A 17,791-nucleotide genomic window follows, 5' to 3' on the forward strand; every position below is an offset into this window, starting at 1 on the left:
CGTAACCAAAGCATACCTGTAATTACCAGCCATCTCCAGTGAAACCAAGAAAACCAGTTAGGCACCTTAGGCATTTGTGAAAACTTATCTATGATATGGTGGATATTGTCCGACTGAACTTAAACAGTCTGAGAGAATTCAGATAAACTAGAACAACCCATTCCTGGGGACTGTTCACATCCCTTATGTTCTTTTAACGATAAATAGTCTGTGATTGTAAGATTTTGGAGTGCTACAATTTGCACTTCTCCTAATTCTTGGTTGAGTTCCAACAGTATAGATCCAGTCCAATTATTGTTTTACTGTATGCACAGGCCAGCTTAGATATCTCCTACATCATTCCCATGGCAAGTCCAGGAACTGGTGGGATGAGTGCATCTACACCTGTGACAGTGCGTGCATCTTTGTTGGGGTTTTTTTTTTTTTTTTTTGCTGATCATCTTCTGTCATGAGTCTTCCCGAGAGTGCTGATGTTTGAAGTTCTTTTTCATATCGTATCTTAGTTCATTTTCGGGGTAGCCAAATTAGGCTTTGATCCTCTGTATAAACACAAACAGACCCTTTGCCTACACTTTTATATGCCCTTTATATCATTGTGTAGAACTCATTAGAGGTCACCACATAGGAACTGCTTTTTTTTTTAATCATTAATCTACACTTACATGACGAATACTTTGTTTACTAGGCTCTCCCCTATACCAGGTCCCCCCTATATACTCCTTTACAGTCACTGTCCATCAGCGTAGCAAACTGTTGTAGAATCACTACTTGTCTTCTCTGTGTTGTACAGCCCTCCCCTTTCTCCCACCCCGCTATGGATGCTAATCTTAATACCTCTCTTTTTCTGCCCCCCCTTATCCCTCCCTACCCACCCATCCTCCCCAGTCCCTTTCCCTTTGGTACCTGTTAGTCCATTCTTGAGTTCTGTGATTCTGCTGCTGTTTTGTTCCTTCAGTTTTTCCTTTGTTCTTATATTCCACAGATGAGTGAAATCATTTGGTATTTCTCTTTCTCTGCTTGGCTTGTTTCACTGAGCATAATACCCTCCAGCTCCATCCATGTTGCTGCAAATGGTTGGATTTGCCCTTTTCTTATGGCTGAGTAGTATTCCATTGTGTATATGTACCACATCTTCTTTATCCATTCATCTATCGATGGACATTTAGGTTGCTTCCAATTCTTGGCTATTGTAAATAGTGCTGCGATAAACATAGGGGTACATTGGTCTTTCTCATACTTGATTGCTGCATTCTTAGGGTAAATTCCTAGGAGTGCAATTCCTGGGTCAAATGGTATGTCTGTTTTGAGCATTTTGATGTACCTCCATACTGCTTTCCACAATGGTTGAACAAGTTTACATTCCCACCAGCAGTGTAGGAGGGTTCCCCTTTCTCCACAGCCTCGCCAACATTTGTTGTTGTTTGTCTTTTGGATGGCAGCCATCCTTACTGGTGTGAGGTGATACCTCATTGTAGTTTTAATTTGCATTTCTCTGATAATTAGCGATGTGGAGCATCTTTTCATGTGTCTGTTGGCCATCTGTATTTCTTTTTTGGAGAACCGTCTGTTCAGTTCCTTTGCCCATTTTTTAATTGGGTTATTTGTTTTTTGTTTGTTGAGGCGTGTGAGCTCTTTATATATTCTGGACGTCAAGCCTTTATCGGATGTGTCATTTTCAAAGATATTCTCCCATACTGTAGGGTTCCTTTTTGTTCTATTGATGGTGTCTTTTGCTGTACAGAAGCTTTTCAGCTTAATATAGTCCCACTTGTTCATTTTTGCTGTTGTTTTCCTTGCCCGGGGAGATATGTTCAAGAAGAGGTCACTCATGTTTATGTCTAAGAGGTTTGTGCCTATGTTTTCTTCCAAGAGTTTAATGGTTTCGTGACTTACATTCAGGTCTTTGATCCATTTTGAGTTTACTTTTGTATATGGGGTTAGACAATGGTCCAGTTTCATTCTCCTACATGTAGCTGTCCAGTTTTGCCAGCACCATCTGTTGAAGAGACTGTCATTTGGCCATTGTATGTCCATGGCTCCTTTATCAAATATTAATTGACCATATATGTCTGGGTTAATGTCTGGATTCTCTAGTCTGTTCCATTGGTCTGTGGCTCTGTTCTTGTGCCAGTACCAAATTGTCTTGATTACTATGGCTTTATAATAGAGCTTGAAGTTGGGGAGTGAGATCCCCCCTACTTTATTCTTGTTTCTCAGGATTGCTTTGGCTATTCGGGGTCTTTGGTGGTTCCATATGAATTTTTGAATTATTTGTTCCAGTTCATTGAAGAATGTTGCTGGTAGTTTCATAGGGATTGCATCAAATCTGTATATTGCTTTGGGCAGGATGGCCATTTTGACGATATTAATTCTTCCTAGCCATGAGCATGGGATGCGTTTCCATCTGTTAGTGTCCCCTTTAATTTCTTTTAAGAGTGACTTGTAGTTTTCAGAATATAAGTCTTTCACTTCTTTGGTTAGGTTTATTCCTAGGTATTTTATTTTTTTTGATGCAATTGTGAATGGAGTTGTTTTCCTGATTTCTCTTTCTGTTGGTTCATTGTTGGTATATAGGAAAGCCACAGATTTCTGTGTGTTGATTTTGTATCCTGCAACTTTGCTGTATTCCGATATCAGTTCTAGTAGTTCTGGGGTGGAGTCTTTAGGGTTTTTTATGTACAGTATCATGTCATCTGCAAATAGTGACAGTTTGACTTCTTCTTTGCCAATCTGGATTCCTTGTATTTCTTTGTTTTGTCTGATTGCCGTGGCTAGGACCTCCAGTACTATGTTAAATAACAGTGGGGAGAGTGGGCATCCCTGTCTAGTCCCCGATCTCAGCAGAAATGCTTTCAGCTTCTCGCTATTCAATATAATGTTGGCTGTGGGTTTTTCATAGATGGCCTTTATTATGTTGAGGTACTTGCCCTCTATTCCCATTTTGCTGAGAGTTTTTATCATGAGTGGATGTTGAACTTTGTCAAATGCTTTTTCAGCATCTATGGAGATGATCATGTGGTTTTTGTCTTTCTTTTTGTTGATGTGGTGGATGATATTGATGGACTTTCGAATGTTGTGCCATCCTTGCATCCCTGGGATGAATCCCACTTGGTCATGGTGTACGATGGTTTTGATGTATTTTTGAATTCGGTTTGCTAAAATTTTGTTGAGTATTTTTGCGTCTACGTTCATCAGGGATATTGGTCTGTAGTTTTCTTTTTTGGTGGGGTCTTTGCCTGGTTTTGGTATTAGGGTGATGTTAGCTTCATAGAATGAGTTTGGGAGTATCCCCTCCTCTTCTATTTCTTGGAAAACTTTAAGGAGAATCGGTATTATGTCTTCCCTGTATGTCTGATAAAATTCCGAGGTAAATCCATCTGGCCCGGGGGTTTTGTTCTTTGGTAGTTTTTTGATTACCGCTTCAATTTCGTTGCTGGTAATTGGTCTGTTTAGATTTTCTGTTTCTTTTTGGGTCAGTCTTGGAAGGTTGTATTTTTCTAGGAAGTTGTCCATTTCTCCTAGGTTTCCCAGCTTGTTAGCATATAGGTTTTCATAGTAGTCTCTAATAATTCTTTGTATTTCTGTGGGGTCCGTCGTGATTTTTCCTTTCTCATTTCTGATACTGTTGATTTGTGTTGACTCTCTTTTCCTCTTAATAAGTCTGGCTAGAGGCTTATCTATTTTGTTTATTTTCTCGAAGAACCAGCGACAAGAGAATTTTTATAGAAGATTTTTATGTTGAATTTAGTATCAGTCACAACTAGATTAGATATAATCTCCGAGGTGGAAAAGTATATTGTTGATTCAATATTGCTTAAGCTGGAAAAATCATAAAGGAATTACAAGCTTGATAATAAATATAAAATATGGCAGTGTTATTAAAAATTGTTAAAAATGACTAAAACCATGGTTTATTTATCGTGAAGTTTTGCACCTAGAAAAATTTTACTTGAATCTCATGGATTAATTGAAGTAAGATGAGATGTCAGTGAGCAAAACTTTTAGAAATATTTGGTCAGATGTTGGATTTGACCAAATCCACTTACTTGGCATGGTGAAATTCCTGGGTGCCATAATGTAAAGAAGCTAAGCATAATACATAAACTCAGAAATAAGATTCAGATTTCTTGAACTGGAACACTATCTCATTTAGCAATTATTTTTTGATGTGATATTTTGATGGTAAAAGTGCACATTTAGCTGATTTTAGGGTATTTTTAACTATAATTTTTGGAGGAATCTATTATATATTTTAACACATCAAACACATTCAAGTATTCCAAAAGACATGGCAGTTTTAAAAGATGTCTGTTATTATCTGACATCCTCCTGTCAAGAGATGGCATTGAATTCCCCTCCCTTTGAATCTCAGCTGGACTTAGTCACTCTCTTGTAACCAATAAAATGTGGTGGATATAATGATGTGTGAATTCCTAAGTTAGGTCAAAGTAAACCTTGCACCTTCTGCTTTGATCCCTTGGAATACATGGTCTCCAGACGCTTTCTCCTGAGACACAGCTGCCATGCTCTGAGAATCCCAGGCCACCCAAGAGACAACAGATAGGTACTCTGGTCAATGACACCAGCTGAGCCCAGCCTTCCAGCCATTGCCACCAGAGCACCAGACATGGGAATGGAAAAGACATCTGGGAAATGGATTCTCTTCTTCTAGTGGTTTGAACTGTTTGCTGAATGGAATTTATGTGCTTGTCTATGTGCAAGAATTATTTGCATTGCTATGAGTTTTCTACATGTTAGTGTTTATTTCTACAGAGTTCTAAAATAGCCTAGTCAACACCAGGTGAGAAAAACCACTTTGAAGGCAAAGGTCAAATTGGCAATTACCACTGAGTGGATTTGCAAAATCAAGTGTGAGTTGAAAATACAATAAAGTTGGGCTGGACTTTTTTTTTTTTTTTGGCCTGAGGTACCAATGTGCTCTTCTACTTTTTTTCATTTCTAGCAGTGAACACCTACCTATCTACTGAGTAGTCAAGTGACCAAAATGTTAGCATTGGGAAGAGTGGATAGTACACTGTACGAGACCAAATGTTGTCTTAGCTAATATTAAAAATAATGAGTGTCTCTGGGTAATTTGTGGACAGCACAAATACCTTCCTGCATGATAAGTGTAACTTTAATAAATGGTTGGATTCTAATGAAAGACTCTGTACAACCCACTGATAAAGATGTCCCAGTGACAGGTTAGCTTTATTGTGCAATAGAAGGGCAGATAATTTTTTTCAAAGTTATGCTTGTTTTTCCTTAAACACATGTCAGTTTCATATCTGAGTTATAAGATATTGCTCCTATAACCAAGCTCTGAAGCACACGGAAACTTAATTCAGTGCTCCAGATAAAAACTGACATGTTTTACCTATGAGGGAAAAGTCTCATCAAAGCCAAAGGCATACATCCCTGTAGGATCAGGTTATCCCAGAGGCACTAGCGTTCCATTGAAAGGATGTTAATTCTAACCACTATATTTTTCTCGTAGATGTCATACTTCTAGCTGCTGTATGTTCCCAACATTACTGCAACACATAGACAGGAACATTATACAATCAGTTTGAATGAAATCAAAATCAAATTAGAGATATTGTCGCATTTCACTTCCCTCTCAAAGTCACAATCATTACTTTGTAGAGGAAAATCTGAAGCTTGAAAGAAAAACATACGAATAAAAGACCTATTTGCTTTTCAAAACTCTGAACCAATAATTGAATTAAACTTGGTGAACAAAGAAGAGAATAAATCGCTGCATTTAATTCTTATATTGAAGAATGATTAAAAGACATTACATTCCTTATTTAGATTAAGACTACAGTAAAATTTCCAGTGCTAAATAGAGACTATTACTATATTACCAACCACAACAATTTATTTGGGTGAAGTTTTAGGGTTTTCAACTTTTATTGGACTTAAAAAGGGAAAGAACCAGGTTCAATGGTGCACTGGATGTACGTATTGCTTTGTGCTCGTGCACTCCACTGGCATGGGTTTATAAACAGGTAAGAGCACCAAATAAAGGTCATTAAAGTTCAGTAAACAAAGATTATGTCTAAATTTTTGTTTCTGTCCTGTTTATTTTAGATTTTTATATTCTATATCAATATCAATAAAATAATATGCAATGTTTATTTTGCTATGCTTTAATTTTACTATTGTAGTAATGGGTAATATCATTTCAGAAAACATTTGTACCAACTGTGTGTGCGTGTGTGTGTATGCTTGTACTAGGTTGAAATATAAAATGCATTTCTGACTGTTGCTAGGGTAATAAAAAGTTTAAAAAATACTTGTTTCATCGAAAGAGCACTGGTCTGGACACTGAGTTGGGTTTGGATATCAGCTATGAACTAGTTCTCTGCTCCTGGGCAAGTTTCTTGAACTTTTATTTAAATTCTTGAACTCTGAATTTAAATAAGTGTTTCCTCTTCTCTGTGGGTATATTTACATAAAGGCAACATACCATTGGTTTTTGTTATAATTTGGTCTGGGCTGAGTTAAAGAATTTTGAGAGCAAAGTGGTGGTATAAAGCATACCACAGATGATATATCACTGTTTAACCTAGAAATATGAATGATTTAAAAATATTTTATACCTTAATTATCAACATGCAAACTACTATGTTAAATTCAAATGTTAGGCCTTCATATTAAAATAGCCCATTTATTTACTTTTGGAGCCTTTCTCTAGAGTACATTCATTCGCCTGTTTGTTCTTCTAATGACTCTTTTGGAGCATGTATTTTGTGCCAGCTACCGAGCTTCTGTTTGGAGCTATCACAGCTACCAAAACCTAGTCCATTATTCAAGTATTCAAGTTGCTTTCAGACTGGGGTGGCTGGAGGGTGAGCAGGTTATGAAAACATCAGTAGGTATTTAGTAAACACTTTGTGGGTACTCCAGAGAGGAGGTGAGGGTAGGCCTTTCAGACAAAGAGATGTCTAACTGAATTAAGATATGTGAAATCAGAGGTAAGTGTTGAAGACAGAGGAATAAGACTACCTGATGGTCAAGGCCAGGAATGGCAAGCAGGTGAATGCTGCGGGGCATGAATGGGTGAGAGAGACGGGACCCAGGGCCTTGTATTTTAAGGATTATGGATGTTATTCTGAGAGTAACTTTATTTATTGTATTTAAGCTTTGTATTGCATTACATTTAATATAACTCATTTATTCACTTATCCAACACATTGTTATGGAGCATCTACAATTATTTCTTGTGCTAAATGCTATAGATACAGTGATGAACAAAACAGACATGTTTCTTGCCCTCGATCAAGAAACAATATATATATTCTTGCCAGTGTGGTGGAAAATATTGTATAAGATGCTGTGATGGAGAAGAATGGAGTGGGGGTGCCTCTCTGAGAAAGCAGGGACCTGGAGGATGGGAAAGAGCCAGCCATGCCCATGCAGTGAAGGAGAAAGAGCTTTCCTGGCAGAGAGGTCAAATGAGCAGGACCCCAAAGGTGCCAATGAATATGGTGTGTCTGAGGACTTGAAAGATGGTCAAGTCACTGTCTGCAGCAAAACAAGAGAGTAGAGTAGGAAGTGAGCATCGGATGGTACAGGCACTCAAGACCCAGGGAATGGAGTCTCAGGCAACAGGAAGCCACTAAACGGCATTAAGCAGGGATGTGACACGATCCAGCATATATTTTATTTTATTTATGTTTTATTAAAGTATCACTGATATACACAAAGATACAAATGTAAGTCATGAAAACATAAAACTCTTAGAAGAAAACATAGGCAAAAATCTCCTGAATATAAACATGAGCCACTTTTTCCTAAACACATCTTCTCAGGCAAGGGAAACAAAAGCAAAAATGAACAAGACTACGTCAAGCTAAAAAGCTTCTGTACAGCAAAGGACACCATCAGCAGAACAAAAAGGCGTCCTACAGTATGGGAGAATGTACTTTTAAATGACATATCCAACAAGGGGTTAACATCCAAAATATATAAAGAACTCACATGCCTCAACAACAAAAAAGGAAATAACCTGATTAAAAAATGGGCAGAAGATACGAACAGACAATTCTCCAAAGAAGAAATTCAGATGGCCAACAGGCACAAGAAAAGATGCTCCATATCACTACTTATCAGGGAAATGCAAATTAAACCACAATGAGATAACACCTCACACCAGTTAGGATTGCCAACATCAAAAAGACTAAGGACAACAAATGCTGGTGAGGATGCAGAGAAAGGGGAACCCTCCTACACTGCTGGTGGGAATATAAGCTAGTTCAACCATTGTGGAAAGCAATATGGAGGTTCCTCGAAAAACTAAAAATAGAAATACCATTTGACCCGGGAATTCCACTCCTGGGAATTTACCCAGATAATACAAGTTCTCAGATTAAAAAAGACACATGTATCCCTATGTTTATTGCAGCACTATTTACAATAGCCAAGGTAAGGAAGCAACCTAAGTGTCCATCAGTAGATGAATGGATAAAGAAGAAGTGGTACATATACACAATGGAATACTGTTCAGCCATAAGGAAGAAACAAATCCTACCATTTGCCACAAAATGGATGGAGCCAGAGGGTATTATGCTTAGTGAAATAAGCCAGGCAGAGAAAGACAAGTACCAAATGATTTCTCTCATTTGTGGAGTAAAACAATGAAGCAACACTGAAGGAACAAAACAGCAGCCGGCTCACAAACTCCAAGAAGGGACTAGTGGTTACCAAAGGGGAGGGCTGGGGGAGGGCGGGTAGGGAGGGAGGGAGAAGGGGATTGAGGGGTATTTTATTAGTACCCATGATGTGTAGGGGGGGGATCATGGGGAAGACAGTGTAGCACAGAGAAGACAAGTAGAGACTCTGTGGCATGTTACTACACTGATGGACAGTGACTGCAATGGGGTATGGGGGGGACTCGATGATATGGGTAAATGTAATAACCACATTGTTTTTCATGTGAAATCTTCATAAGAGTATAACCAATAATACCTTAATAAAAAAATTGTAAAAGCATGTATCATTGATATATAGTCTTATGTTGGTTTCAAATATACAACACAGTGGTTCAACATTCATATTATCAAGTCCTCACCCCATCCAGTGTGACCACTGTCCATCAGCATGGTTACTGATGTTCCCAAAGGTATTGGGAAAACTGGACAACTACATGTAACAGAATAAAACTGGATTATTGTCTAACCCCATACACAAAAGTAATCTCGAAATGGATCGAAGACCTGAATGTAAGTCATGAAACCATAAAATTCTTAGAAGAAAACATAGGCAAAAATCTCTTGAATATAAACATGAGCAGCTCTTTCCTGAACACATCTCTTTGGACAAGGGAAACAAAATAAAAAATGAACAAGTGGGACTACATCAAACTAAAAAACTTCTGTTCAGCAAAGGACACCACAGTAGAACAAAAAGGCATTCTACAGTATGAGAGAATATATTTGTAAATAATTTATCCAATAAGGGGTTAACCTCCAAAATATATAATGAACATATATGTCTGAACACCCAGAAAACAAGTAACCTGATTAAAAAATGGGCAGAGGTCTTGAACAGACTCTTCTCCAAATAAGAAAAGAGATGGCCATCAGGCACATGAAAAGATACTCCATATCACTAATCATCAGTTAAAACCACCATGGGATATCACCTAGCACCAGTTAGGATGGCTACTATCTAAAAGACAAGAAATAACAAATGCTGGCAAGGATGTGGAGAAATAAGAACCCTTCTACATTGTTGGTAGGAATGTAAGTTGGTGCAACTGTTGTGGAAAGCAATATGGAGGTTCCTCAAAAAACTAAAAATAGAAATACCATTTGACCCAGGAATTCCACTTCTAGGAATTTACCCCCTCCCCCAAAAAGATCCCTCATTTGAATAGACAAATGCACTCCCATGTTTATCAGTGCACTATTTACAATGGCCAAGATAGGTAAGCAACCTAAGTGTCCATCAACATATGAATGGATAAAGAAGAGGTGGTACATATACACAATGGAATACTATTCAGCCCTAAAAAGAAAATAAATCTTTCCATTTGCAACAACATGGATGGATCTGGAGGGTATTATGTTCAGTGAAATAAGCTAGGTGGAGAAAGACAAGTATCAAATGATTTCGTTTATTTGTAGAGTATAAAAACAAAGCAAAACAGAGGGAACAAAACACAGTAGACTCATAGACACTAAAAAGGAACTAGTGGTTACTAAAGAGGAGGTGGTTGGGGAAGGTGCCGCTTGGGGAGGGAGGAGAGAGAAGGGTATTAAGAGGCACAATAATTCACAATCACAATATAGCTAGCTCATGGGGACAGTATTAGAGCATGGAGAATACAGTTAATGATTCTGTAACATCTTACTACACTGATGGACAGTGACCACACTGTTGAAGAGGCTGCCTTTTCCCCATTGTATATTCACAGCTACTTTATAGTATATTAACTAACCATATATACTTGGGTTTATATTTGGGCTCTCTATTCTGTTCCATTGATCTATGGGTCTGTTCTTGTGCCAGGACCAAATTGTTTTGATTACTGTGGCTTTGTAGTAGAGCTTGAAGTCAGAGAGTGTAATCTCAGCTTTGTTCTTCTTTCTCAGGATTGCTTTGGCTATTTGGGGTCTTTTGTGGTTGCCTATGAATTTAGAACTATGTTTTTGTTCTAGTTCATTGAAAAATGCTCTTGGTATTTTGAAAGGGATTGCATTAAATCTGTAAATTGCTTTGGGCAGGATGGCCATTTTGACAATATTAATTTTTCCTATCCATGAACATGGGATAGATTTCCATTTATTGGTGTTTTCTTTAATTTCTCTCATGAGTGTCTTGTAGTTTTCAGAGTAAAGGTCTTTCACCTCCTCAGTTAGATTTATTCCTAGGTATTTTATTCTTTTTGATGCAATTGTAAATCAAGTTGTTTTCCTGATTTCTCTTTCTGCTAGTTTGTTGTTAGTATATAGAAATGCAACAGATTTCTGTGTATTAATTTTGTATTCTGCAACTTTGCTGAATTCAATTATTAGTTTTAATAGTTTTTTGGTGGAGTCTTTAGGGTTTTCTATGTATAATATCATATCATATGCAAATAGTTAGAGTTTAACTTCTTCCTTACCAATTTGGATGCCTTTCATCTCTTTGTATTGTCTGATTGCCATGGTTAGGGACTCAGTACTATGTTGAATAAAAATGGTGACAGTGGGCATACTTGTGTTATTTCCAATCTTAGAGGAAAATGTTTCAGTTTTTAGCTGTTAAGTATGATGTTGGTTGGCTTGGGTTTGTCACATATGACCTTTATTACGTTGAAGTACATACCCTCTATATCCATTTTGTTAAGAGTTTTTATCATGAATGAATGTTGAATTTTGTCAAATGTTTTTTCAGCATCTATTTACTTGATCACGTGGTTTTTATCCTTCTTTTTTAATATGGTATATGGTATTGATGGATTTATAATATTGTACCATCCTTGCATCCCTGGAATAAATCCCACTTGGTCATGATGGATGATCTTTTTGATGTATTTTTTAGTTTGGTTTGCTAATATTTTGTTGAGGATTTTTACATCCATGTTCATTAGGGATATTGGTCTATAATTTTCTTTTTTTGTGGTTTCTTTGTCTGGTTTTGATATTAGAGTGATGCTAGCTCGTTAGAATGAGTTTGGAAGTATTCCCTCCTCTTCTAGTTTTTGGAATACTCTAAGAAGGATGGGTATTGGCTCGTTAAATGTTTGATAAAATTCAGCTGTGAAGGCATCTGGACCAGGAGTTTTGTTTTTAGGTAGTTTTTGATTACCAATTTGATTTCATTGGATCCAGCTTATACTGAAAAGATCAATGTGGCTTCAGACCGTCTAACCTACTAAGGAACATGGGGCATTTGAGAATGGATTAGAGAGGATTGGATAGGAAACAGGAGGCCATGTCAAGAGTGCAGGTGAGGTGTCATGGTGGCTATTAGTTTCCTAGGGCTGGGTGGTGGGGGTGATGTAAAGAGCTGCTAAGATTCAAAAGGCACTTTGCATGTGGAATCTCTGTATTGTTGGTGGTTGGGAGACAGAGAAGGAAGGAAAACTGGGCTCCTGGTACCTCCAAACCTGCTCCATCAGCAGCCTTCAAACTGTCTCAGTTTATGCTAAATCCATTCTTCTAGTTGCTCAAATATGCCTATTGTTTTTGACCTATATCCCCTACTCCATAAGGGCAAGGGCTTTTGCCTGTTTTGTTCACTGATAAATCTAGTTGTCTGGAAGAGTGCTTGGCATATGGGGGTGGGGGACCCAATAAATATCTGTGAAATGAATGATGAGAAGTCCTCAGGAATGTGTTAAGCCAGAAAGTGGAGCCAAACACCACCAGCAGGAAGCACAGGCTAAAGCATAGTCAATAGGGAAGAGTTGGAGGCAGACAGTCGGCAAAATGTATGCATTCTTCCAAACTCTTCCTCTTGGCCAGGCATAGCTGTGGACTTGTGCTCTGAAATAGGATCCCCACTCTTCCCCATTCGTTCTCTGTTTTCTGTAGAAGAGGAGACAGGAAATAACTAGCCAACTGATTAAGTTGAAATGGCAGCTTCCCAAGGGGGTAACAGCCTTGTTGGCAAGAGGAATATTCTATCTCAGATGACAATTGCATAAGCTGCCAGAGGACCATCCAACAACTAAGGAAGATTTGTCTCTTCTCAGGATGATTCCCAGGTTTTTGACTTGAGCAAGTAAGTGAATGGTCGGTGCTACTTAGAGAGGTGAGAAAGACTGAGAGAAGAAAGGTTTAGGGGATGGAAGAGTCTGAACCAAATGTTCAGTTTGGACACGTCAAATCTGAGATAACTGTGAATTACTTGTGTGGTTATGTAAGTAGGTCAGTGGATATATGCACCGGGAGCTTATAGATTTATTCCTGCCTTTTTACACTTGTCTTTATGTAGGTTCCTCTTGGCATCATGGACATATGACAAGCTGGATGGCCCATAGGCAGACAGGCTACCACCCTCCATCCTCATTCCCAGCCTTCTTTCAGCAGTTGCATGAATTGGAAATACAGTCATTCATTCACTGATTCATACCACATTCATACACTGAATTTTGCTATACACTGCTATTCTGCTGGGAGCTGAGACTACAAAATGAATAATACTAAATATCAGCACTCAAGACAACCACATCTAATTGGTGAGATATGTTGACAAATACTTGAGATGTATGCACTCTTGAGGTATGGGCAATTTGAAGAATAAATTAATAGTGCTACGCCCTTCTTACCAGAAAGAGACCCCAAAAAGAGGGTGGGTCTTACCACTTCTCTATGAGCCTTTACAAGCAATTATTTCAAGGTTTTTATATCTTTGTGTCAGTAAGAGAGGGACTGTTCAGTGTATCTCAGCAATGGACCCATTTCTTACTCCTGCACATCTAAGGGTCACGCTTTGAAAAGGTTGAGATACATAAAAAACTGAATCAGGAAGGCAGGTGGGCTGGAAATGAGTAATTGGGAGTCACCAGAACATGGATGGTCACAGAGCCATGGGCTTGATCTGCAACATCAGATCTTGGAGAGTGTGCGGGGTCAAGTACAGAGGCAGTAAGATTTAGAATCTATCCCCCCAGAGAACACCAACATCTGAGCGCTGGGCAGGGAGAGAGAAACCTATGAAGGAAGCAGGGGGTTAGTCTGAGGTCGGTACACCTGGAGAATGACAGGCATGGGTGCCAAAGGAGGAGGGATCTCAACGTCCAAAGGTACAGAAGAGCCAGCAGCCTGATAGGGAGCAAAATGCACCTGCTGGACTTTGCAAGTGAAGATCAATTTCAGGGACAGTAAGTGTCTGTGAAGGGAGTGAATGAGAGGAAAGGAAATGAACAGTGTGTGTGTGTAAATTAATTTGCAAGACCATTTATGGAGGGAATGAGAGAATGAGGTGGTACCTAGAAAGCAAGACAGGTTGGAGGGGAAGTGTTTTTGTTTTAACCGGAGAATGCGATCATGGTATGTGTTGACAGGTTAAAAACCAAGGAAGAGGGAGAGATTGAAATCACAAGGAGAGAGTAAAATGGACCAGAATTCCTAAGGAAGTGAGAGACCTGGCCCCCAGCACAGGGGACAGGATTGACCTTGGATGGAAGGTGGGACATCTCATCCTTAGACAGAGGGAAGGAGTCAAGGACGGTATTCTCCAATGACCCCTGAGCCTCTCATCCTGAGAATTGAATGGACTCAAATAACTCTTCTTCCTCCACAGAGCCCTTGTGGATACATCCAGGTGCTGAAGTTTCCTCTTGATTCTTAGAATGGTCGAGGCCCTGCTGGGCTCTGCCTCTAGGTTAGTCTGCCATCATCCCTCACCCTACCCTGCTTTAAAAAACATGTTTTGCTCACACGGCAGACATCCGGCACGTGTCCACAGTCTGGCAGCCCTGAGAAGGACTCTAAAATGGGAGTGGAGACAACATGTTTACAAATATGCCTTACATGTTCCAAAGTACATCATAGACATTATTCAAGGAGGGGCAGTCGTCCTGGGTTGTACTGGTGGCGTAAGAACTTCTTACAGCTGAGTTTTAATCTGTAACGGGAGAGCAGGCAGAGAGGGCTTCCGCCTCGACAGGTGGCTACCAGGTTGCTGCTGGGTATCCATGCTGTTGCTGAGTTTTAAGTTCTTGGATTTTGTTCATCTAAATTCCAGGCAGCGGCATATACCCTAGAGACACAGGGATTGTATCATTGCTACTTTGGCTGAGCCTCAGCATAAATTATAGACGGAGGAGGGGGCATCCACCCAGCGTGCTCACTTGTAGAGTCACATTCTGCCTCATTTCCTTTCTTGCCAGACATGGAAACCAGACATTGAACAGAGTGTTAGTAATATTTGGTCTTGGAGTTAGAACTTGCCTGAGTTCAAATTCTGTCACGTACCATCTGTGTAGCCTGGAGGGTGTCAATGAACCTCCCAGAGCTGCCCCAGTTCATCTGTAAACGGGGCGGAGAGGGCAGTGCCTGTGACTGCCTGCTACGGCTGCTGTGCGGGTAAATGAGGTCATTCATGTAATGAGTTTGCATGGTGTGTGGGATGTGGCGGGTGCTCAATAAATGGTATTCTTCAACAGCGCTTCTTTTTTAAAGTTCAAACTAATCTACATTAATGAGACTGAATATGTACTGTGCACAAATTCTTATGCTATGGGGGTGATGTGGGGAGGGCGGTGTAACTGAAGGGATCAGGGGAGAATTCAAGGACGTCTGAACTGAGACTTGAGGGATGAGTAGGGGATGGGTAAGGGCGGCCAGAGGAGATTTAGCTGTGGGAGCAGTGTGAGCACAAGCATGGAGAGGGAAGTGGGGAGCACCTTAGGGGAAGCAGCATTTATTCTGGTGCTACTGGAGGGTAAGGAACCCTGCAGAGAGGAGGAGGCAGGATATGAGAAGAGGCTGAGTTCTATTTCCATTTTTCTTTTTTTAAGATTGACTAGAAATTTTATTTTATCTTTCAATTTAATTTTAATTTTAAACATTTTAGATTCTCAGTAACACTGAACATTTTTATAGTGAGGTACACACAATAAAATGCACAAATCTTAGTGTACAGGTTGATGAATTTTGAGAAGAGGCTGGGGTTTAAGCCATCTCATAAAATAACTTTGACAAGGGTCTAATTAAGTCATTGCCAAGGAAAACTTATTTCAAGTTTCACCTGAAGTTTGATGATGAGATTGCTCTACACAGCCCACACCAATTCCTGTCACATCTTTAGTCCACTCTGGCATCTGCTTCTTACAAGGATTGATTCTGCATTTGTGCAATATTATTTGGGTCTGTTCCCAGATTCCTATAGAGTGGTGGTTGCTATGGAAACAAAATACTTCTAAAGAAAAAACCTAGAGTTAGTCAAGGATACAAATTCAAAGGCAAAAATCCAAGGCATTCAACCAAATAAATACCATCCATGCTGTGAGGCTTTAATTACTGTGCTGAAGATCAAAGTAACATTACTCAAGAGTGGAGAAGCCAAATGTAAATGAAGGAGGTCTTTCTAACAATTAGTGACCAACTCCCTGAGTTCAGCCATGTGTTGCACTGTATTTATACCCACAATCTTCCAATGACCCTTAAGTGCTCACATAAGCAGGAGAGTGTGGTGTTGTGCCGTGGTACATGCAGGACAAAGTTTACTGGTTGGTGTTCACAAAATGTACAAGAATATTAATGCCACAGGAAGAGGCCTCTGGGGGAAGATGGACATCCCTATATATGCAGTTCCAAGAGTCTGCAGCCTTAAGGCTGTGCTCCTGGGCATTAAACCTAGAGCATGACTTAGATATTTGTTAGTATCTGTAGTCTATTGTTTTCCAGCTTAATTTTATACAACAGTCTAAAATATTAGCCATATGCCCTACTCCAGACCCTAAGGAGAGGAGGAGGGAGATAGAGCCAGAAAGACTACTCATCAAGTACTATTTTGGAGAAGATACAGACAAAAGAGTGATGGGAATCAGGTAAAAAGATTGCTTTACTGGTCCATAGATTGGCAATTAGAAACCCTGGTCTCGGCGGTTCTGTTTATCATTATTAAATCCAGAACGAGGATACACATTTCATTTCCTTGGCCCCTGTCCCTCTTTCATAATTCACTGTATCACTGTGGGGTAAACGGGAAGTTTTCACTGAGAGATTCCAGAATCTCCTGCCTGGCCTTAGTCTATTTTACATGCCAAAAGATGTTTACCACAGCAAAGCCTCCGGTCAGTTGATGTGGGGCAACGGGAGAGAAAACGGCCATTCTCTCCTCCCCTCTGTTCCTGGTACCTAATTGGTGCCCACCAGTTGTCACCAAGGACCTTCCCATGGAGTTCCTGCTGGAAGGGGCAGGCAGGGAAAAGACGGAGCACCACAGCCAGAGGGGACGGGCAATGCGGGGCCTGGCTAGTGAACATGAGAAATAAAACCGCTTAGCCCAATCTGTCCCTCCCCTTGCCCTCCTTCAGATTCATCAGATTCACAGGGAACTTGTCCTGGAAGGGGAAACCCCTTCCCCAGGGAGCGACAGTCACTGTCAGCCAGTCACCCCTCTGTCTTCACTAGGGATGGGAAACCACTCCCGTCTTCACCTTGATGATGCTGTTCTGTTTGGGGTTTGCAAAGAGGGAGAGAGGGGAGAGACACTGGGAGGGGAGGCGGCGAAGTGCTCCTGAGTCACGAGCATAGACTCGGAAGTGGAATGTAGAATACAAACCTTTAAGATCCTCTGCAGTCTGACCTCAGCCTTTCTCTCCTGCTGTCTCATACTTCTCACCTCCCCAAGCTCTTGACGCCAGGTGTGCACACCTACCCAGGGTTCCCTTGCAGAAAATCCTGTAGATTTGCTACCTGAGAGCTATTCTGACAATCATTCTCCTTTGCTGCTCTCACTACAGAGGCTGGAGAGCCAAACACACTCACTTTCCCTACTTCTGTTGTAGGTTGGGTGGCTGTGTGTGTCAGTTTTGGCTCCTGAGAGATAAGTGGAAATCTGCTGGGGGAACTTCTGAGAAAGCTTGTTTCCTCATAAAATGGGACAGTTGCAGTGAATACAGCCTTTCCTCTTCTCTCCCTTTTCCTGCCTGGAAGAACATGGATGAGATGGCAGGAGCTGTACCAGCCATCTTGCAGCCATGAGGCAAGTGCACAGATATAAGCATTGAGCCTATCCCTAGATTTCTCTTTATGTAAGAAAACAAAATCTTATTACTTTAAACTACTGTTGGTTCCCTTTTCTGTTACCTACAGAAATTTCTAAATGATATATGACCCTGAAC

Source organism: Manis pentadactyla, chromosome 14, assembly GCF_030020395.1.
Source record: "Manis pentadactyla isolate mManPen7 chromosome 14, mManPen7.hap1, whole genome shotgun sequence".
Taxonomy (NCBI): Eukaryota; Metazoa; Chordata; class Mammalia; order Pholidota; family Manidae; genus Manis; species Manis pentadactyla.